Consider the following 23,170-nt stretch of genomic DNA (forward strand, 5'->3'; position numbering starts at 1 on the left):
GGAGAAGCAAGTTTTTCAGTGGGGAGCCCAATGTGGGACTCGATCCCAGGACCCCAGAACTTGGAGGTCATGTCCTGAGCCAAAGGCAAGTGCTCAACCACTGAGCCACCCAGCACCTGTCCTTTTGCTCTTTTAATGGAGGCTTCATCACGTAGCCATGCCTGATGAACTCACTGGCCGCTGGTGATTGATTCTACCTCCAGCCATCATTAGGTGTTTCCCCAAAGTCACTTACTCACGTAACAAAAAACATATTTATCGTTCTCACTTAGGAAATTCCAAGGATTTTAGGAGCTCTGTGCCAGGAACTGGGTGAAGGCCAAATACATATTTATTATAAATCACAGTATCACAGGTAGATGGTGGGCATGGGTCCTGGGCTCACCCTACACGTAATCTCACACGGTGAAACCTTCCTCTAGGGGGAGTTAAGGCCAGGATGCTTTGCCCCTTTATTTCCTGCTCATTTTCAGGGCTTGATTCTCTCATTCTTCCTTAGATTCCATGAGCTACACAACATCTTGGGAATATATTCCTTCTCTGCCATAACTAGCCAAGTGTTTTCTGCTGCTTGTGAACCAGGACTCTGAGTGAGTACAGTCCAAATAGGAGTACAGTCACTTACAATCACTGGTACTTTTACCAACTAACCTGGCATAAGAGCTCAGTGTGTAGACAGTGCTTTCATTCACTGGTCGTAGTCTGTCGGGCTGCTGGAACAAAATACCATAGACCGGGTGGCTTATGAACAGCAGATGCGTATTCCTCAGTTCAGGCTGGAAGCCCAAGATCAAGGCGCCAGTTCTTTGGTGTCTGGTGAGGGGCTGTTCTCTCTTGCACCATATGAACAAACCAGGAAAAGATGTCTTACTAAAACCCAACCCTGCTGGCACCCTGATCTCAGGCTTCCCAGCCCCTCGAACTGTGAAAAACAAATGTTTGTGGTTTAAGCCACCCTGCCTGTGGTATTCAGCCCAAAATAAGACTGGACTGGGTGATTCTTTGCTGTGGGGGCCGCCCTGCACATCTCAGGATGCCTCGCAGCACCCCTGGCTTCCACCTGCTAGATACCAGGAGATTCCTCTCTCTCAGGTTGTGGCAATCAAAACTGTCTCCAGACATTCCCTGATGCCTGTATTTGGGACTCTTCTATTATTACTGTTGATTCTATGACTCCATGCTAGTCACCCAGCAGATTCTGGGAACTCCACTGTAATTACCCAGCTGGCTCTGGAGCTCCTCTTGCAATTATCCAGCTGGTTCCTGAGACTACACCATGATTTCCTAGCTCATTCCAGTGACTTTACATCCTTCAGTGATTTTGCATAATTATGGCCAATTCCTAGAACACTGCCATAATATCTGGCCTTCTATAGAAATCCAATCATAATTGCCCAGTTTTCTTACTTTATGTATTATGTAGAGTCCTGCTGAGGTCTCTGGGATTTCAGTCCCTTTTCTGGGTAGCAGGAACATAGATGGAATTCTGATTCTATCTTGTCCTCAAAGAGCTTATAGGCTGTTGGAAGGAGAGAAATTAAGGCACTGTATCACCCAGAGACATGACAGAGCCAGCACAGAACCTGGTGGGACCACAGAGGACTGTAGAGAGAAGACAGCAGGGCTTCCTGGACAGCTGGGTAGTTTGTGCCCTGCACAACTCCAGGTCACCATCCCACAAACTCCATTTTCAATACAGTCCCTTGGAAACTTTGAATGCAAGACCACTTCTGAGACTTCCCAGACAGGCATCCAGGCCTGCTCTGGAGCTCCTCATGCAATTATCCAGCTGGTTCCTGAGACTACGCCATGATTTCCTAGCTCATTCCAGTGACTATGCATCCTTCAGTAACTTTGCGTGATTATACAAATTCCCCATCCCTCACTCAGACACCAACCACACTGCTCCCCCTGGTCATCTTTGAACAAGCACCACAGGCATCCACTGCAGGCTTTGCTCCAGCTGCTGCCTCTACTTACTGGGAGCTGTGTACCGCCAGCTGACCACTGACCAACTTCACCTCTTGCTCCAACTGTTGCCACATGCCATGTCCTCACGCTTTCCCTGGCTTCCTCATGAACATCAAAGCCCTCCCCTGCCCCCAGGTGCTCTAGATTCTTGGACCTCCCCTCCACTTTCTAAATCATTTTTTAAAAATTTTATTTATTTATTCATGAGAGACACACACAGAGAGGCAGAGTTATAGGCACAGGGAGAAGCAGGCTCCCTGTGGGGAGCCTAATGTGGGACTTGATGGCAGGACCCTGGGAACATGACCTGAGCCAAAGGCAGACGTTCAACCACTGAGCCACCCAGGTGTCTTCCACTTTCCTATTTTCCAAATCACTCTTCTTCTTCTGGTAGACCTCGAATTTACTGCTGTCCATGGTGTATGGCCTGTTTCCCTCTGCAGAAATATAAGCTTCTCAAGGGCAGGGATCCTTGTCTGTTCATCTGATGAATCTCAAGAGTATTGAATAGTATCTGGCATACAGTAGAGGATCAGCAAATACTTACTGAATGAAAGAAAAAATAATTTCTCAGATGAAAAAAAATTGTTTTCCCTTTGACTTCTAAAAGCATTTCTCCACTTTGCCCACAAGAGGGAGAACAAGATACATGCTAATTCCTTACGGCCCCAGGTGGGTGGTCTTTGATGATGAACCTGCTCCTGTTCTTGGATTTCAGCACCTCTTTGAAACATGGGAGACACAAAGCCCCCATGTGCCTATCTCTCTGTGTTGGTGGAGACCCAGTCACACTCGAGGAGAAACCCACCTCCAAATCATCGCACTACCAGGAAACCATCAAAGGACGCCAGGATGAGCTCACAGGGGAGGACTCTTATCCAACATTTTGATTTTGTTTTTTTTAAAGATTTTATTTATTTATTCATGAGAGAGAGAGAGAGAGAGAGAGAGAGAGAGACAGGCAGAGGGAGAAGCAGGCTCCCTGTGGGGAGCCTGATGCGGAACTTGATCCCAGGACCCCAGGATCACGACCAGAGCCAAAGGCAGACACACAACCACTAAAACACCCAGGCGCCCCGAGGATGCCGATTTTCATAAAAGCACAGCCCATGTTCTGAGGTGAGCTGCTGCTGCCCCATCCCTTGGGCACCTCTGTGTAAATACCTAGGTGTTATCCTCACACTTCCCTTCTGGGGCTGGTACTAGGAGTCGGTGGCACACAGCTTGGACATTCCTTGTCAAATGAGCCAGGGGGTCTCACCTGACAGCCTCCTCCCAGTTCTGGGGCCTGGGGGTGCATGCCCGACTCTGGTCGAATGTTAGACTTTCTCACCACATTCTATGCTTGTCTCACATCCTTCCTTGAATATTCTTCAATCTCTCTATGCCTCCACCTGGGTCCAGTCATCTGGCCACATTTCAGCTCACGATGTCCCTTGTCAGTCCAGTTTACTATCAGTTGAGTTCATAATTTCAGTCGCTACATTTTTCAAAATTCTATAACTTTCATTTATTTTTTTATTTTAAAAATATTTTATGTATTTATTTATTCATGAGAAACACATAGAGAGAGGCAGAGACATAGGCAGAGGGAGAAGCAAGCTCCCCGCAGGGAGCCTGATGCAGGACTCGATCCCAGGACCCTGGGATCACGACCTGAGCCAAAGGCAGATGCTCAACCACTGAGCCACTCAGGTGCCCCCAGAATTTTCATTTATTTGCATTTATATCCTCCAACACTCTCCATTTCTTTGTTTGACACCATAAATTATGGTTATTCAACGCCCAGTGTGGTCTATTCTTATTACATTTCTTTCCTCTGAGCTTTCTGGCCTCCTCTTGAACTCATGATACATGGTTGTTTTTGATGACTTGCCAAAAATGCCGTGCAACAAGTTCAAGGCTGCTTTGCCTCTTTGTGGCAATCTTTCTCCGGTTTGGTTTTGCTTCTGGCAGGGAGATGGCTTGGGACTAGGTGCCTCTGTTTAAAACTGGATTTCTGCCCTACTGAGATCTTACTAATGTCCAATTGACCTTCATCCCCTCAGATCCCATCCCAGAGCCTGGGGTGTTTATGGTGTCCCTCAACCATGAAGGGTCCTTCAGCTTGACACCCTTGATTTGAAATGTCGTTTAATTAGACTGCCAAATGTTCCTTCAGCTTTTGGGATCCCTGGGTGGTGCAGCAGTTTGGCGCCTGCCTTTGGCCCAGGGCGTGATCCTGGAGACCCAGGATCGAATCCCACGTTGGGCTCCCGGTGCATGGAGCCTGCTTCTCCCTCTGCCTGTGTCTCTGCCGCCCCCCCCCCCCTGTGACTATCATAAATAAATAAAAATTAAAAAAAAACTCAAATGTTCCTTCACCTTTTCAGCCACACATGTACTGCTTTTACTTTCAGAATCAGTAAACTGTCCATGTAAAACTACCCTCAAAAATAAATTCCCCTATCTTGGCTTTCTTCTGTTTTACATCTTATTTTTTTTTAATTTATTTTTTATTGGTGTTCAATTTACTAACATACAGAATAACACCCAGTGCCCGTCACCCATTCACTCCCACCCCCCGCCCTCCTCCCCTTCTACCACCCCTAGTTCGTTTCCCAGAGTTAGCAGTCTTTACGTTCTGTCTCCCTTTCTGATATTTTAGAATCATTGATTCTGCCTGCTTGGAAGCTCTCCAAGGCCTGCAAACACATGTTTTTATTTTATTTTGTTTTATTTTATTTTATTTTATTTTATTTTATTTGTTTGTGTGTGTGTGTGTGTTTTACAGTGGAAAATGTAGTTTAAAACAACCTAGTCAGACGTTTCTGGAAACCAAACCTTCCATCAGCTTCTTTTTGGGGGACTACCTTCCTGTCTTAAGTCCATACATTTGTATAAATCCAAACAACTCATCTCTCTCCTGGAGGTGGAGAGCTTCCTAACTGATCTAATTACACAGCTTTTGTTTCCTTTAATAAATGTAAAGTATAATTTATTAAATTACTGTTAAACATAGTGTAGCAATACTAGGTGAGAGCATAGGATCATCAGGATTGGAATCCAGGTCCACCTCTTACTTGATGAACATGCTATTCAAATTATTATTATTATTATTATTATTATTTTAATTTCAAGTTTTTATTTAAATTTTAGTTAGTTGACATACAGTGAAATACTGGTTTCAGGAATAGAATTCAGGGATTCATCACTTACACATAACACCCAGTGTTCATCACAGCAAGTGCTCTCCCTTAAGGCCCATCCCCCATCCAACCCATTCCTCCCCACCTCCCCTCCATCAGTTCTCAGTTTGTTCTCTATCATTAGGAGTCTCATGATTTCCTTCCCTCTCTCTCTTCCCCCTCCATGTTTATCTATTTTGTTCTTAAATTCCACATATGAGTGAAATCATATAACTGTCTTTCTCTGATTAAGTTACTTCACTTAAGATAATATCCTCTAGTTCCATCCACATTGTTGCAAATGGCAAGATTTCATCCTTCTGATTTCATCCTCTCTGATAGCTAATGTTATATATAACATCTTCTTTATCCAGGCACCTGTTGATGGACATCTGGGATCCTTCCACAGTTTGGCTATTGTGGACATTGCTGCTATAAACATTGGGGTGCAGGTGTACCTTCAGATCACTACATCTGTATCTTTGGGGTAAATACCCAGTAGTATAATTGCTGGGCCATAGGGTAGCTCTATTTTTAACTCTTTGAGGAACCTCCACACTGTTCTCCAGAGTGGCTGCCCCAGTTTCCATTCCCACCAGCAGTGTGAGAGGGTTCCCCTTTTTCTGCATCCTCACCAACATCTGTTGTTTCCTGTGCTGTTAATTTTAGCCATTCTGACTGGCACGAAGCAGTACCTCATTGTGATTTGATTTCTATTTCCCTGGTGCCAAGCAATGCTGAGCATTTTTTCATGGGCTTATTGGCCATGTGTAGGTCTTCTTTGGAGAAATGTCTGTTCATGTATTTTGCCCATTTCTTCACTGGATTATTTATTTTTGGGGTGTTGAATATGATAAGTTCTTTATAGATTTTGGATACACTAATCAAATTAATTAATCCTCTAAGCATCAGTATTCTCATTTATAAAATGGGTCTAATAATGGAAACTCCTTTCCTGAGCTATGATGCTGATTAAGTGAACTACCCATTTGTAAGACTCACAATAGCATCTGCCACATAAGTGCTCAGAAAAATGTTTGCCATGATTTTTACTGCCTCCTTGGGTTCTGTCTCCATAAATGATTCATAGTGAATGTTTCAGACAAAAATCTGATTATGCCAGGCTTATATTTCACACTTCACCCATAATCTTTAAAGATAAAATCCCAAATCTTTACACGGTAATTCAGTCCCCACTATTTCCCGCTTAGTTCTCCCATCTCTGGCTCTTCTGGAATTGCTACAACTTGTCTGAGCTGGCAAAGTTGTTTCCTGACTCTCCCACAGAAGCTTTCCCCTCTGCCCAGACTCTTCCTAGCCCTCCACTCTGCTTTCCCAGGCCAGGAGTTTATCGGTCCATGCACTCCTGCCGAAACAGTGTTATTATATCCACACACAAGGTCAAGTCCCCTTTTCACCCAAGCTCAAGGCCACTGCTTTCTTTAGTGCCCTTCTTCCATGAGCAGGGGTGGCTTACTGAGCACCAGAATGTCATGGCTTCTCTTGGATAGCATGGCATGATCACCAGAGACAGCCGTCCTACTGGGCACAGTGTTACCTGCCTCATGGCACCCACCGTGGACTTGTGACTTGGCCTCACCTTTGGAATGTGAGCAGAAGAGATATGTGTCACTTCAGAGTTTTGTTTTGTTTTGAAATGGATGTACCATTTTTACTCTCTCTCCTTTCTGGTGACAGAGTACTCCAAGGTCTTGGGAGGTGTTGGAGCCAAAATATAGAAGAATCCTGGGAGCATGAGTCGCCCCATGGAGGAGCTCCAAGTGTCAATCTGGGACACCCATACCTGACTGAGCAATAAACATTCCATTGCCATGAACTACTGATATTTTTGAGGTTGATTTATTTTAAAAAAATCTGGGACACCTTGGTGGTTCTGTGGTTGAGTGTCTGCCTTTGGCTCAAGGCACGATCCCGGGGTCCTGAGATTGAGTCCCACATCAGGCTTCCTGCAGGGAGCTACTTCTCCCTCTACCTATTTCTCTGCCTCTCTCTATGTGTCTCTCATGAATAAATAAATAAAAACTTTTTAAAAAAACTAAGGTTACTGTAGGTTACATATAACCACTGCAATTATATAATTATTTGAATAGTTCAATAGGTCAGTTCGATAGGTGTCTTCCTCATTAGACCATGAGCTCCATTAATTTGTGTATCTCAAGCATTTGGGACAGGCACAGGCCCCTTACGAGGTACCCAATAAATATGTATTAGTTGGGGGGAAAAAAGAAAACTCACCAAATCACATTTATTAAAATTCCTTGGGGAGATAACTGGCTTGAGGTACTGCATTCTTTGTGAGACACTTACATCTAACACTTGAGTCAGTGCTCGGAATCCCTCTCCACACCCCAGAGCCAGGGTTGCCAATCTGGACTTCACGTTTCAGACTGAAATAATGTTCAAGGAGGGCGTGAGTGTGGAAAAGAAAGTCAGGGGGTGGGATGGAGCAGTTCTGTCCCATCCTTCCAGTCAAAGGAAGGAGGGACTAGGTCTTGTGGATGACCTTTCTGTAAGACCCTTGGTAAGAAAACCACAAGATGATTGGGACTGAGTCTTTGACTCCCACACTCTGTCCATCTGTCTTCACGCCTGACTGCATAGGAACACGGCCATGTCTCTGCAAGAGACAGTCACTGTGGCAGCCTAGCACAGTGTCATGTGATCACAGCTGGTGATTTCTGGTGGGACAGATACCCAGATGTTGCCTAATCTTGGGTCTTGTTCCTTGTGTTCAGACCAAAAGGAAAATGAATGGGCCCCATGGAGTCCTTCAAGCCCAAAGTCAAGAACCCAGAGAATGGGAACTGACCCCCACTCACATGACTAATCTCTCTCTCTTCTATTTGGTTGTGACAAGTCTCTTCAAGTTAACCAAGATGCATGTTATTTTTCGTGTCTCTGTGATGTTACTCGGAACACCCATTTGTCCAGTTCCTCTTATGTCTTGAAGAGTCAGTCAGCCCAGATGGTGCATAGGATGGAGGGGTTATAATAGTACACTCCGTTGCTATACAGACTCATGTATTTCTTCTTTACTTCCCACATGAGGTGGAGGTGTCTGTTTGCTCACTGGGAATGTGTGAGTTTTTCCCTTCGCAAAGGAGGAGTGTCCTTGGGAGATGGTCTCCCTTGCAACCACGTTTGCAAGAAATTGTGTTCTTCAAAATACACCATAGGAGAATCAAGCCTCATCTAGAGCTCGAATAGATATTCACAATGCATATACCTGACAAAGAACTTTGTGCTAACAAGAAAAATAGAAAGCTTCCTACCATTTACTCACAAAAGAGAGTCAATGCAATTTTTTAAGATGAGGAAATGAGAAAAGGACTCATAGGGACATTTCACATAAATACAAAAAAAGATATCCAAATGACCAAAACCATATGAAAATATTCCCAGCAGCATTAGTCACCAAAGAAGTGCAAACTGAAACCATAGGGAGATACCACCACCGGTAGTGGCGTGTCTGCAACAGAATATGTAAAACTCCAGCAGTTGGTAAGGACGTACCGTAACCAAAGCACTCAAACGTACCGTGTATAAATCAATACAATCACCATGAAAAATGTTGGCCATACCTGCTAACAGTGGATAAGAACGCAACACAAAACACAAGGATTACGCTCCTACATTTGTACCAACTGACATGCACCTATACACTCATCTATATTAGACTCATGTCTAATAGACATGTCTTAGGCTATTCAGAGCAATACTCTCTGTCCTAGACAAGAAGCTAAATAAATGCCCATTAACACTAATGGATAAATACATTGTGGTTATCACACAACAAGATATTCCAGAGCAACGAGAATTGATGGTTTACATTTCCACACATTATTATGGATCAATCTTACCAAATTTGGTGGAGTAAAAGGAGCCAAACACATACAAAGAGACTGTGGAATATATTCACCTCTGGGTAAAGAACACAAACAAGCAAATTGAATCCATGCTGTTAGAAATCAGGATATGCATTACTTTTGGAAAGAAGTAACTGGAAAGCAGAATAAGGGGGCCTTGTGTGTGCTAGTAATGCTCTGTTTATGAACCAGGGTGATGGTGACATGAGAGTGCTCCGTTCGTGCAGTTTTATCAAACTGTGCATTTGATATGCGTGCTCTTTGTCCATTGTACCTCGATGAAAGTAAATACAAACACACCCAAGACTCATCACAGTAAAAGTGCTGAAACACAAAGAATCTTAAAAGCAGTGAAGGAAGAAAGGGCACATTACTTTCAAAGGAGCAACAACAGCAATTACAGTTCATTCACAACATAGATGACTAGCATCACTAGGTATTTATCCAAAGGACACAAATATAGTGATCCGAAGGGGTACCTGTACCCTAATGTTTAGAGCAGCAATGTCTACAATAGCCAAACTATGGAAAGAGCCCAGATGTCCATCAACGGATGAATGGATAGAGACGATATAGGGTATATATACAATGGAATATTACTCAGCCATTGAGAAGAATGAAATCCTGACATTTGCAACGATGTAGATGGAACTGAGGGTCTTATGCTAAGTGAAATAAGTCAATCAGAGAAAGATAATTATCATATCATCTCACTCACCTGTGGAATTTAATAAACGAAACAGAGGATCACAGGGGAAGAAACGAAAAAATAAAATAAGATGAAATCAGAGAGGGAGACAAACCATGGGAGTCACTTAACTATAGGAAACAAACTGAGGGCTGATGGAGGGTAGGGATGGGGTAACTAGGTGATGAGCATTAAGAAGGACATGTGAGGGATAGGCAAGATGGCAGAAGAGTAGGGTCCCCAAGTCACCTGTCCCCACCAACTTACCTGGATAACTTTCAAATCATCCTGAAAACCTACTAATTCGGCCTGAGATTTAAAGAGAGAACAGCTGGAATGCTACAGAGAGAAGAGTTTGCGCTTCTAACAAGTACAATGTGTTTGTAGCCACTCTGCACTGAGCAAAATGACTAGAAAGAAGAACTCACCACAAATGAAAGAATCAGAAACAGTACTCTCTTCCACAGAGTTACAGAATTTGGATTACAATTCGATGTCAGAAAGCCAATTCAGAAGCACAATTATAAAGATACTGGTGGCTCTGGAAAAAAGCATAAAGGATTCAAGAGACTTCATGACTGCATAATTTAGATCTAATCAGGCCAAAATTAAAAATCAATTAAATGAGTTGCAATCCAAACTGGAGGTTCTAACAACGAGGGTTAATGAGGTAGAAGAAAGAGTGAGTGACATAGAAGACAAGTTGATGGCAAGGAAGGAAGCTGAGGAGAAAAGAGAAAAACAATTAAAAGACCATGAGGAAAGGTTAAGGGAAATAAATGACAGCCTCAGAAGGAAAAATCTACGTTTAATGGGGGTTCCAGAGGGCACCAAAAGGGCCAGAGGGCCAGAAAGTGTATTTGAACAAATCATAGAGCTGAAAACTTCCCTAACGTGGGGAGGGAAACAGGCATTCAGATCCAGGAGATAGAGAGATCCCCCCTAAAATCAATAAAAACCACTTAACACCTTGGCATTTAATAGTGAAACTTGCAAATTCCAAAGATAAAGAGAAAATCCTTAAAGCAACGAGAGTCAAGAGATTCTTAACTATATGGGAAGAAGTATTAGATTAACAGCAGACCTCTCCACAGAGACCTGGCAGACCAGAAAGGGCTGGCAGGATATATTCAGGGTCCTAAATGAGAAGAACATGCAGCCAAGAATATTTTATCCAGCAAGGCTCTCAATCTCTCATTCAATAGAAGGAGAGATAAAGAGCTTCCAAGATAGGCCAAAACTGAAAGAATATGTAACCACCAAAATATTGGTGGTTAGGAAACATATCTTTCCTAAGGAAAGAGGAAGTCCAAAGAAACAATCCACAAAACAGGGACTGAAGAGGTATTATGATGACACTAAATTCATACCTTTCAATAATAACTCTGAATATGAATGGGCTTAATGATCCCATCAAAAGGCACAGGGTTTCAGACTGGATAAAAAAGCAAGACCCATCTATTTGCTGTCTACAAGAGACTCATTTGAGACCTAAGGACACCTCCAGCCTGAAAATGAAAGGTTGGAGAACCACTTACTATTCAAATGGTCCTTAAAAGAAAGCAGAGGTAGCAATCCTCATATCAGATAATTCAAATTTTATTCCAAAGACTGTAGTGAGAGATGAAGAGGGACACTATATCATACTTAAAGGATCTATCCAACAAGAGGACCTAACAACCATGAATATTTATGCCCCTAATGTGGTAGCTGCTGAGTATATCACTCAATTAATAACCAAAGTTAAGACATACTTAGATAATAACACTTATGCTGGGAGACTTCAACATGGCATTTTCTGTAAATGACAGATATTATAAGCACAAAATCCCAAAAGAAACAAGAGCTTTAAACGATACACTGGCTCAGATGGATTTCTCAGATATTTACAGAACTTTACATCCAAATGCAACTGAATACACATTCTTCTCAAGTGCACATGGAACTTTCTCCAGAATAGACCACATACTAGGTCACAAATCAGGTCTTAACTGATGCCAAAAGATTGGGATTGTCCCCTGCATATTTTCAGACCATAATGCTTTGACACTAGAACTAAATCACAAGAAGAGATTTGGAAGAAATTCAAACACGTGGAAGTTAAAGACCATTCTGCTAAAAGATGAAAGGGTCAACCAGGAGATTAGAGAAGAATTAAAAAGATTCAGGGAAACTAATGAGAATGAAGATACAACCATTCAAAATCTTTGGGAAAATGTTGGAGAGGATGTGGAGAAAAGGGAACCCTCATACACTGTTGGTGGGAATGTGAACTGGTGCAGCCACTCTGGAAAACTGTGTGGAGGTTCCTCAAGCAGTTAAAAATATACCTGCCCTACGACCCAGCAATTGCACTGCTGGGGATTTACCCCAAAGATACAGATGCAGTGAAACGCCGGGACACCTGCACCCCGATGTTTATAGCAGCAATGGCCACGATAGCCAAACTGTGGAAGGAGCCTCGGTGTCCAACGAAAGATGAATGGATAAAGAAGATGTGGTTTATGTATACAATGGAATATTACTCAGCTATTAGAAATGACAAATACCCACCATTTGCTTCAACGTGGATGGAACTGGAGGGTATTATGCTGAGTGAAGTAAGCCAGTCGGAGAAGGACAAACATTATATGTTCTCATTCATTTGGGGAATATAAATAATAGTGAAAGGCAATATAAGGGAAGGGGGAAGAAATGTGTGGGAAATATCAGAAAGGGAGACAGAACGTAAAGACTGCTAACTCTGGGAAACGAACTAGGGGTGTTGGAAGGGGAGGAGGGCGGGAGGTGGGAGTGAATGGGTGACGGGCACTGGGGGTTATTCTGTATGTTAGTAAATTGAACACCAATAAAAAATAAATTAAAAAATTAAAAAAAATAAAGTAAAAATAAAAAAAATATAAATAAATAAATAAAATAAATAAAAACCTCCCAAGACACAAAAGTCCAGGGCCAGATGGCTTCCCAGGGGAATTCTGTCAAACGTTTAAAGAAGAAACCATACCTATTCTACTAAAGCTGTTCTGAAAGATAGAAAGAGATGGAATACTTCCAAACTCGTTCTATGAGGCCAGCATCACCTTAATTCCAAAACCAGGCAAAGACCCCACCAAAAAGAAGAATTATAGACCAATATCCCTGTAAAGACAGATACAAAAATTCTTAACAAGATACTAGCCAGTAGGATCCAACAGCACATTAAGAAGATTATTCACTATGACCAAGTGGTATTTACCCCAGGATGCAAGGCTGGTTCAACACTCGGAAAGCAATCAACGTGATAGATCATATCAACAGGAGAAAAAACAAGAACCATATGATCCTCTCAATAGATGCAGAGAAAGCAGTTGACAAAATACAGCATCCATTCCTGATAAAAACTCTTCAGAGTGTAGGGATAGAGGGAACATTCCTCAGCATCTTAAAAGCCATCCATGAAAAGCCCACAGCAAATATAATCCACAGTGGGGAAACACTAGGAGCCTTTCCCCTAAGTTCAGGAACATGACAGGGATGCCCACTCTCACCACTGCTATTCAACATAGTACTAGAAGTCCTAGCCTCAGCAATCAGACAACAAAAAGAAATAAAAGGCATTCAAATTGGCAAAGAAGAAGTCAAACTCTCCCTCTTCGCAGATGACATGATACTCTACATAGAAAACCCAAAAGACTCCACCCCAAGATTTCTAGAACTCACACAGCAATTCGGCAATGTGGCAGGATACAAAATCAATGCCCCGAAATCAGTGGCATTTCTCTACACTAACAATGAGACTGAAGAAAGAGAAATTAAGGAGTCATCTCATTTACAATTGCACCCAAAAGCATAAGATACCTAGGAATAAACCTAACCAAAGAGGTAAAGGATCTATACCATAAAAACTACAGAACACTTCTGAAAGAAATTGAGGAAGACACAAAGAGATAGAGAAATATTCCATACTCATGGACTGGAAGAATTAATATTGTGAAAATGTCAATGTTACCCAGGGCAATTTACACGTTTAATGCAATCCCTATCAAAATACCATGGACTTTCTTCAGAGAGTTGGAACAAATCATCTTAAGGTTTGTGTAGAATCAGAAAAGACCCCGAATGGCCAAGGGAATATTGAAAAAGTAAACCAGAGCCGGGCATCACAATGCCAGATTTCAGGTTGTACTACAAAGCTGTGGTCATCAAGACAGTGTGGTACTGGCACAAAAACAGACAAATAGATCAATGGAACAGAATAGAGAATCAAGAAATGGACCCTCAACTTTATGGTCAACTAATATTCAAGAAAGGAGGAAAGACTATCCACTGGAAAAAAGACAGTCTCTCTTCAATAAATGGTGCTGGGAAAATTGGACATCCACATGCAGAAAAATGAAACTAGACCATTCTCTTAAACCATACACAAAGATAAACTCAAAATGAAAGAAAGATCTAAATGTGAGACAAGAATCCTTCAAAATCCTAGAGGAGAGCACAGGCAACACCCTTTTTGAACTTGGCCACAGCAACTTCTTGCAACATACATCTATGAAGGCAAGGGAAACAAAAGCAAAAATGAATTATTGGGACTTCATCAAGATAAAAAGCTTCTGCACAGCAAAAGAAACAGTCAACAAAACTAAAAGACAACCTACAGAATGGGAGAAGATATTTGCAAATAACGTATCAGATAAAGGGCTAGTATCCAAGATCTATAAAGAACTTATGAAACTCAACAGCAAAGAAACAAACAATGGAATCATGAAATGGGCAAAAGACATGAACAGAAATCTCACAGAGGAAGACATAGACGTGGCCAAGAAGCACATGAGAAAATGCTCCGCATCCCGGCCATCAGGGAAATACAAATCAAAACCACAATGAGATACCACCTCACACCAGTGAGGATGGGGAAAATTAACCAGACAGGAAACAACAAATGTTGGAGAGGATGCTGAGAAAGGGAAACCCTCCTGCACTGTTGGTGGGAATGTGAACTGGTGCAGCCACTCTGGAAAACTGCGTGCAGGTTCCTCAAAGAGTTAAAAATAGATCTGCCTATGACCCAGCAATTGCACTGCTGGGGATTTACTCCAAAGATACAGATGCAATGAAATGCCAGGACACCTGCACCCTGATGTTTATAGCAGCAATATCCACAATAGCCAAACTCTGGATGGAGCCTCAGTGTCCATGGAAAGATGAATGGATAAAGAAAATGTGGTCTATGTATACAATGGAATATTACTCAGCCATTAGAAACGACAAATACCCGCCATTTGCATCGTCGTGGATGGAACTGGAGGGTATTATGCCGAGTGAAATAAGTCAATCAGAGAAGGACAAACATTATATGGTCTCATTCATTTGGGGAATATACAAAATAGTGAAAGGGATTAAAGGGGAAAGGAGAGAAAATGAGTGGAAAATATCAAATGAGTGGGACAGAACATGAGAGACTCCTAACTCTGGGAAAGGAACAAGGGGTAGTGGAAGTGGAGGTGGGCGGGGGGTGGGGGTAACTGTGTGACGTGTACTGAGGGGGGTACTTGATGCAATGAGCACTGGGTGTTATGCTATATGTTGGCAAATTGATCTCCAATTAAAAAAAGAAAAAATAGAAGGATGTGTGATATAATGAGCACTGGGTGTTATATGCAACTGATGAATCATGACCTTCACCTCTGAAACTAAAAATACACTATATGTTAATTAAATTTATTTTAAATTAAAAAAATTTTAAAGTATAAAAATAAAACCACAGGGGAAAGAAAAGAAAGAAAGAAAGAAAGAAAGAAAGAAAGAAAGAAAGAAAGAAAGAAAGAAAGAGAAAGAAAGAAAGAAAGAAAGAAAGAAAGAAAGAAAGAAAGAAAGACAGACCAGTGTCAGCAACACTAGGATGCAGTCTCTGCAAGTGCTGGAGGAGCTGCCAACCCACATCTCCAGAGTAGGAGCACGCCCTTCAGCTCCAGAGATGAGAACAAGATTATTTCAGGCAGGGGAAAACTGTTTATCACCAACAGATGGGGACCAAAAGTATAAAAGGTTCAGGGAAAAGGAAATTAATTCTTGCCAATGGGAACAGAGACACACGATGGAGGAAGAACCTTAGAAAAGATAAATATTTCTTTTTTTTTTTTTTAGATTTTTTATTTATATATGATAGTCACAGAGAGAGAAAGAGAGAGAGGCAGAGACATAGGCAGAGGGAGAAGCAGGCTCCATGCACCGGGAGCCCGATGTGGGATTCGATCCCGGGTCTCCAGGATCGCGCCCTGGGCCAAAGGCAGGCGCCAAACCGCTGCGCCACCCAGGGATCCCCAAGATAAATATTTCTGTAAAGATAAGCATTTTGGATGGTGAACTCATCATTACTGAATTAGTAAAACTTTGGCACATGCTTATTATGTATTTGAAAGAGATTTCAAAAATCACTCTACTTTGTCATAAAGTGAAAAATGACCTTGGATGTATATACATGCATGTGTGTATGATAACAGTGTATTTATGAAACTGTAAGGGAAATGTACCAGGATTCCAGATGTTGGTTACTTTAGATAAGGAAGGAATGGGACAGGATGGGCTACCAATTTTACCAATTTTCTGGCTTCCCTACAGGATGTTGATTTCACAGGTTTTGTCTCTAGCATTCTGTTGAATTTTCTTTTTTTTTTTTTGTAAAGATTTTTATTATTTGTTTATTCATGAGAGACACAGAGAGAGAGGCAGAGACATAGGCAGAGGGAGAAGCAGGCTCCCTGTAAGGAGCCCAATACAGGACTCAATCCCAGGACCAGGGATCACAACTTGAGCCAAAGGCAGAAGCTCAATCACTGAGCCACCCAGGTGCCCCTCTGTTTAATTTTCTTGAAGTTGGGCTCTAACCATCACTCTGGTGCTGTATGTTTAACAAATCGCTCTCTGAAAGAAAATGCCTGATATGTAGCATTTGCCGATTTCTGTAGTATAAGCACTCAAACCCTGACGCCTTTCAAGCTGCCACAGTGACTTGACGGAAATAGAGGCTCACAGTCTTGTGTCAGGATCCTGTTTGAGCTGGTGGACTCCAGCACATCATCGAATATAGCACTGAGTAAGGAGAAAATTGTATTCACAAGGGTCTAGGGCTATAGGGGTGTCAGAAAAATAAAGGTCGAGGGAGGGGCAAGATGGCGGAGGAGTAGGGTCCCCAAGTCACCTGTCCCCACCAAATTACCTAGATAACCTTCAAACCATCCTGAAAATCTATGAATTCGGCCTGAGATTTTTTTTTTAATTTTTATTTATTTACGATAGTCACACAGAGAGAGAGAGAGAGAGAGGCGCAGAGACACAGGCAGAGGGAGAAGCAGGCTCTATGCACCGGGAGCCCGATGTGGGATTCGATCCCGGGTCTCCAGGATCGCGCCCTGGGCCAAAGGCAGGCGCCAAACCGCCGCGCCACCCAGGGATCCCCTCGGCCTGAGATTTAAAGAGAGACCAGCTGGAATGCTACAGTGAGAAGAGTTCACGCTTCTATCAAGGTAGGAAGACGGGGGGGGCGGGGGGGGGGGGGAAGAAATAAAGAAACAAAAGGCATCCAAGGGGGAGGGGGCCCCCGCGAGGAGCCGGGCTAAGGCCGGGGCGAGTGCCCCCAGGACAGGAAAGCCCCATCCCGGAGGATCAGGAGCTTCACCAATCTTCCCGGGAGGAAAGGCGCTCGCAGGGAGTTAGAGCAGGACCCCAGAAGGGCGGGGATGCCCTCAGGCTCCCTGGGACACTAACAGACACCTGCCCCCGGGGAGAGCGCACCACACCCCGAGGCCGAGCTCCCTAAAGGGCTGCAGCGCTGGGCCCGGGAGCAGCTCGGAGGGGCTCGGGCGGAGGCTCCGCGTGGAGGGGGCTGCACAGCCTGGAGCAGCTCGGAGGGGCTCAGGCGGAGACTCCGGGAGTAGGGGGCCGCGCGGCCGGGAGCGCGAATCCAACAGCGCAGGCCCGGGAGTACAGGGCACCAGGGACACAGCCCAGGATCCGACCTCCCCCCGGAACAGGCAGAGGCCAGGAGGGCCCAGGACAGCAAGGACGCTCCTGCCCCGAGCTGAGCGGATCAGTGGCCCCGCCCCGGAGCCTCCAGGCCCTGCAGGCTGAGAGCTCTGGAGTTACTGCGGGAGCTGACTCTAGGGCTCCAAGCTGGCCGCCGCCACTGCGCCACTGCGGTTGTTCCTCCTGGGACCTCACGGGGTAAACAACCCCCACCGAGCCTCACAGTGGCCTCACCGGATAAACAGCTTAAATATCTTTCGCTGAGCAGCTCCCCCAAGTGCTCACACCTGAAAATCAGCACAGCAGGCCCCTCCCCCAGAAGACTGGCTAGACGGACAGGGGAAAAACAAATTATTGACCAAGCAGCACTGGAAAGTTCCAGGGGAAGTCAAGAGACTTACAGTATACAGAATCAGAGGATACTCCCCCTTGTTTTTTTTTTCTTTGTTTTTTGTTTTGTTTTGTTTTGTTTTGCTGTTTGATTTCCGTTTGCTTCCCCTTTTTTCTTTTTCTTTTCTTTTTTCTTTTTTTCTCTTTTTTCTTCCTTTTTTCTTTTTCTTTCCTTCTTCCTCTTCATTCTTTTTCTCCTTTTCCCAATACAACTTGTTTTTGGCCACTCTGCACTGAGCAAAATGACTAGAAGGAAAACCTCACCTCAAGAGAAAGAATCAGAAACAGTCCTCTCTCCCACAGTTACAAAATCTGGATTACAATTCAACGTTAGAAAGCCAATTCAGAAGCACTATTATACAGCTACTGGTGGCTCTAGAAAAAAGCATAAAGGACTCAAGAGACTTCATGACTGCAGAATTTAGATCTAATCAGTCAGAAATTAAAAATCAATTGAATGAGATGCAATCCAAACTAGAAGTCCTAACCATGAGGGTTAATGAGGTGGAAGAACGAGTGACTGACATAGAAGACAAGTTGATGGCAAAGAGGGAAACTGAGGAAAAAAGAGACAAACAATTAAAAGATCATGAGGATAGATTAAGGGAAATAAGTGACAGCCTGAGGAAGAAAAACCTATGTTTAATTGGGGTTCCCGAGGGCACCGAAAGGGACAGAGGTCCAGAATATGTATTTGAACAAATCATAGCTGAAAACTTTCCTAATCTAGGAAGGGAAACAGGCATTCAAATCCAGGAAATAGAGAGATCCCCCCCTAAAATCAATAAAAACCGTTCAACACCTCGACATTTAATAGTTAACTTGCAAATTCCAAAGATAAAGAGAAGATCCTTAAAGCAGCAAGAGACAAGAAATCCCTGACTTTTATGGGGAGGAGTATTAGGGTAACAACAGACCTCTCCACAGAGACCTGGCAGGCCAGAAAGGGCTGGCAGGATATATTCAGGGTCCTAACTGAGAAAAACATGCAACCAAGAATACTTTATCCAGCAAGGCTCTCATTCAGAATGGAAGGAGAGATAAAGAGCTTCCAAGACAGGCAGGAACTGAAAGAATATGTGACCTCCAAACCAGCTCTGCAAGAAATTTTAAGGGGGACTCTCAAAATTCCCCTTTAAGAAGTCCAATGGAACAATCCACAAAAACAGGGACTGAATAGATATCATCATGACAGAAAAATAAAGGTCGGGAAGGGGGAGACGAAGGCTGTGCCAGGAAGAGAAAGGGAGGAAGAAATCTTATCTGGCCAGTGAATAAGAGGATTTTAGATAAAATTCTCCAGGAATAGTTTTTATAAGTATCATACCTACTAATTATACAGAATTCCAATGTGTATTCAGTAACTCAATGACTTTTTTTAAATATTTATTTTTATTTATTTATGATAGACTTAGAGAGAGAGAGAGGCAGAGACACAGGCAGAGGGAGAAGCAGGCTCCATGCCGGGAGCCGGACGCGGAACTCGATCCCGGGACTCCGGGATCACGCCCTGGGCCAAAGGCAGGCGCGAAACCACTGAGCCACCCAGGGATCCCAACTCATTGACTTTTATGAAGGAAAATTGATGGCTTGATATGTGGTACTGAGGCAAAATTCTACTTGGAATAATCATTTTAATTTGTGTGTTTAAAAAAATTTTATGGGAAAAAAATTTTTATGGGGCCTCTGGGTACCTCAGTCGGTTAAGTGTCTGTCTTTGGCTCAGGTCATGATCCCAGGTCCTAGGATCGAATCCCGCGTCAGGTATCCTGCTCAGTGGTGAGTCTGCTTCTCCCTCTCCCTCTGCCCCTTCCCCTGCTTGTGTGCATGTGCTCTCTCTCTCTCTAAAATAAAATCTTTAAAAAACATTTTTAAAAATAAAATAATTTCACAAGAACACTTATATATTTAGTTGGTAAAGGAATATTTAGTTGGGTAATAATACAACTTTGTAGTTAAGGAAAAAGAGGAAAGAAAAACTTTAAAGGTTTTAACATAAGTGTTTGGTGACAACAAATTGCAATCTCTTTGACATGAAGCTTGGATAGAGATGGAGCTCATGTCTGGTACTAACCAGGGGTGCAGGTTACCTGATACAGCCCTGGGTCTCCTGTGAAGAAACTATCCAGAAAACTAAGTTCTCTTCTTAGCCCAACCTGGGGAATATCAGAGAGCCCCCCAGAGCAGAACAAAAACCATTCATTTTTATGGATGATTGCTAGCTCGCAGACTATCTAAATGGCGGTGTTGGTGCCTCCCACACCACATCCTGCACATTTTTCAGCTGTGCCCCAGATCCTACAGAAGCATTTTCACATCCTCACGTTGATTTCCGTAAGTCCTGGAAGGGACAGGAGGAAAGGGTCATACTGGAATATCCTGTCCCAAAGGGTGGGAGCCTGTGGGAAGTGGGGTCCACTGACAATATCCTGGCCAGCCTGCTCAGACTCAGAGCCAGGATAACACCAAGTTACTGGGAGCTCGGATTTGTGTGGAAGTGGATCATCATTCATGAGCCTTCCTTGCATTGTTCACGAGCCTTCCTTCCAACAAGGCCAGAGGATCTGGACCCAAGTGGGTTAGTCAGTCCCTACCCCTAGGTTGATTTTTTTTTTCTGAAGAGGCAGAAGTCATGGAGCACACAGGTGTGGGCTAATGCAGATGCCTTGGGGAGGACTTTGCAGTTCAGTCTCCTGGAAACAGCAGGAATCAGAGACATTTGGGCCTGCTAGGCTCAGATTCTGTTCTGCAGACCCCTGATGCTCAGAAATATGGGTCTTTGAGATCTAATCAGGTACTCCCTTGGGTAACAAGGGAGAGACCCAGAGCCATACTGTGCAGAACCTTCTGAGGACCAGGATCCAGCTCGGGAACCACAAGGCGTCTATGAGGTCATTACCCCATCAAAGTCCCGGGAGGACTGATCTCAAGGAGTGACCCACGCTGTGGTATTTTTTGAATAGTTGGGTTATTCTGATGTGAACACATCTTTTTTTAAAATATTTTATTTATTTATTCATGAGAGACACAGAGAGAGGCAGAGACACAGGCAGAGGGAGAAGCAAGCTCCCTGCAGGGATCTCTGCACGGGATTTGATCCCAGGACCACAAGATCACAACCTGAGCCAAAGGCACACTGAGCCACCCAGGTGTCCCTTCATCTTTTTGTTTTTAATTGAGATACAATTTCCTTATAACATCCTGTGAATTGAAGGTGTACAACATGTTGATTTGATACATTTATATTGCCATAGGGTTGCCATTGTGGTGTTAGCCAACACCTCTATCATATTACATATTTACCATTTCTTCTTGTGATGGGCATAACTAAGATCTAGTGTCTTAGCAGGTTTAACCTTTAGAATACAGTTTTATGGTCTATAATCACTGTAGTGTGTTAGGGTTCCAGGGTTTATTTACCTACTCATACAAATATACACTCTTGCACAACGTCTCTACCAACCAACCCCCCCCCACACACACACACACACAGGTGCTGGTAACCACTCTTACACCTGTTTTTTCACTGAACTCACCTTTTAGTAACATTTCATGTTGCATCTTATATCACTGTATTTCTATAGATTTTGCCTTTGCAAACATTTAGCTTATATTTAATCAGCAAATGTATATGTATCCGAATCTATTAAAGGAAACATCAGTCCAAGGAAAGGTTTTGCTGGAGGAAGGTGTGCTCTGCTTATCCCATACTGAGCCTTAACATCAATATTCTCCAGTTTGGGATAAAAATTTTAGAAGAATACAAAGGCTGAGGGGCTTTCTAAGAGGAGTGAGGGATGATAGCTACCCATCACCTTCCCTAACTAAAAAACCACCCAGAATAGCCAACTTGATAGACACTATGACCTCAGTTTTCTGAGGAGCCTATAGTACTGGTGCTTTCAGCCATTCCTATTCTAAGTTGCCAACCCATCCCCACATCTTCCTGGGCATATGCAGGTATGTTGAGAGTATTAATTAGGATCCAACCAGGAAAACAGAAAGTCTTTTATGTATTTGAAAAAGAGAAAGAAGTCAATGCAATATGTACTCTGAATTGAATCCTGGCACAGGGAAAGAACATTAGCGGGGAAAAAATGGATAACATCCAAATACAGTCTGTAGTTTAGTTAATTACTGTATCAATGTTAATTGCTTGGTTTTGACAGATGGGGCCTGGTTATGCAAAATATTGATGTTAGAGAGTCTGGATGAAGGGCATGTGGGAACTCTCTGGGGCTTTGCAACTTCTCTGCAAATCTAGCGTTATTTTAGGGTAAGACGTTTGTTTAAAAAATGTTATGGAGCAAATGAATGTTTTCCAAAAAGAGGAAAAAAAGAAAAAAGATCAGTGGTTGCTGGGAGGGCAGAGAGGTTACAAGGACTCTTTGTGGCAACGGAAATCTTCATGATGATGGTGGTTTCACAGCTGCCGGAGCGCATCGGATTGCACACATTTGTGGATGCGGTTTGTTTTATGAGATCATGCCTAAATAAAGCTGATTAAAAATCACTCATAAAGACTACGCAAAAGGGCAGCCCGGTGGCGCAGCGGTTTGGCGCCCCCTGCAGCCTGGGGTGTGATCCTGGGATCGAGTCCCACATCCGGCTCCCTGCATGGAGCCTGCTTCTCCCTCTACCTGTGTCTCTGCCTCTCTCTTTCTGTGTCTATGAATAAATAAATAAAATCTTTAAAAAAAAAAGACTATGCAAAAAACGGAGCAGGGAGGATTTTGTTCGTGGGAGGCATTACTCCAGGGAATAAGGATTGCAAAGCAAAGCAGGGGACCAGGCCATGATGCTGAGGACAGCTAGTGAGCAAGCCAGAGTTGCAGAGAAAGGAGGCAATGCCACCAGGAATAGATCCCGCAGGGGAGAGGGAGTGGGAAAGAAGGAGGGAAGGAGACAGAGACAGAGACAGAGAGACAAATAGATCCCAGGGGGAACACACACAGAGAAAAAAGATGAGGAAGGTGCAGATTCGCGGGGCTGGCTGGTGTAGGTCATTTTTCAAGAGCAAGCAGTTTTGGCCTCCTGTTTCAAAACACGTATTCTTGACAGCCCTT

At 43.3% G+C, this 23,170-nt stretch overlaps 1 long non-coding RNA gene across 1 annotated transcript; it reads left to right on the plus strand.

The window, feature by feature from the left end:
- Window positions 1-497: 497 nt before the first annotated feature.
- LOC119870909 lies at window positions 498-6,975 on the plus strand. The gene is made up of 2 exons (XR_005354471.1): window positions 498-590; window positions 6,837-6,975. It is a non-coding gene; the product is annotated as an uncharacterized LOC119870909 (long non-coding RNA).
- The last annotated feature ends 16,195 nt before the right edge of the window (window positions 6,976-23,170 follow it).

Source organism: Canis lupus, chromosome 1 (genome assembly GCF_011100685.1).
Source record: "Canis lupus familiaris isolate Mischka breed German Shepherd chromosome 1, alternate assembly UU_Cfam_GSD_1.0, whole genome shotgun sequence".
Taxonomy (NCBI): Eukaryota; Metazoa; Chordata; class Mammalia; order Carnivora; family Canidae; genus Canis; species Canis lupus.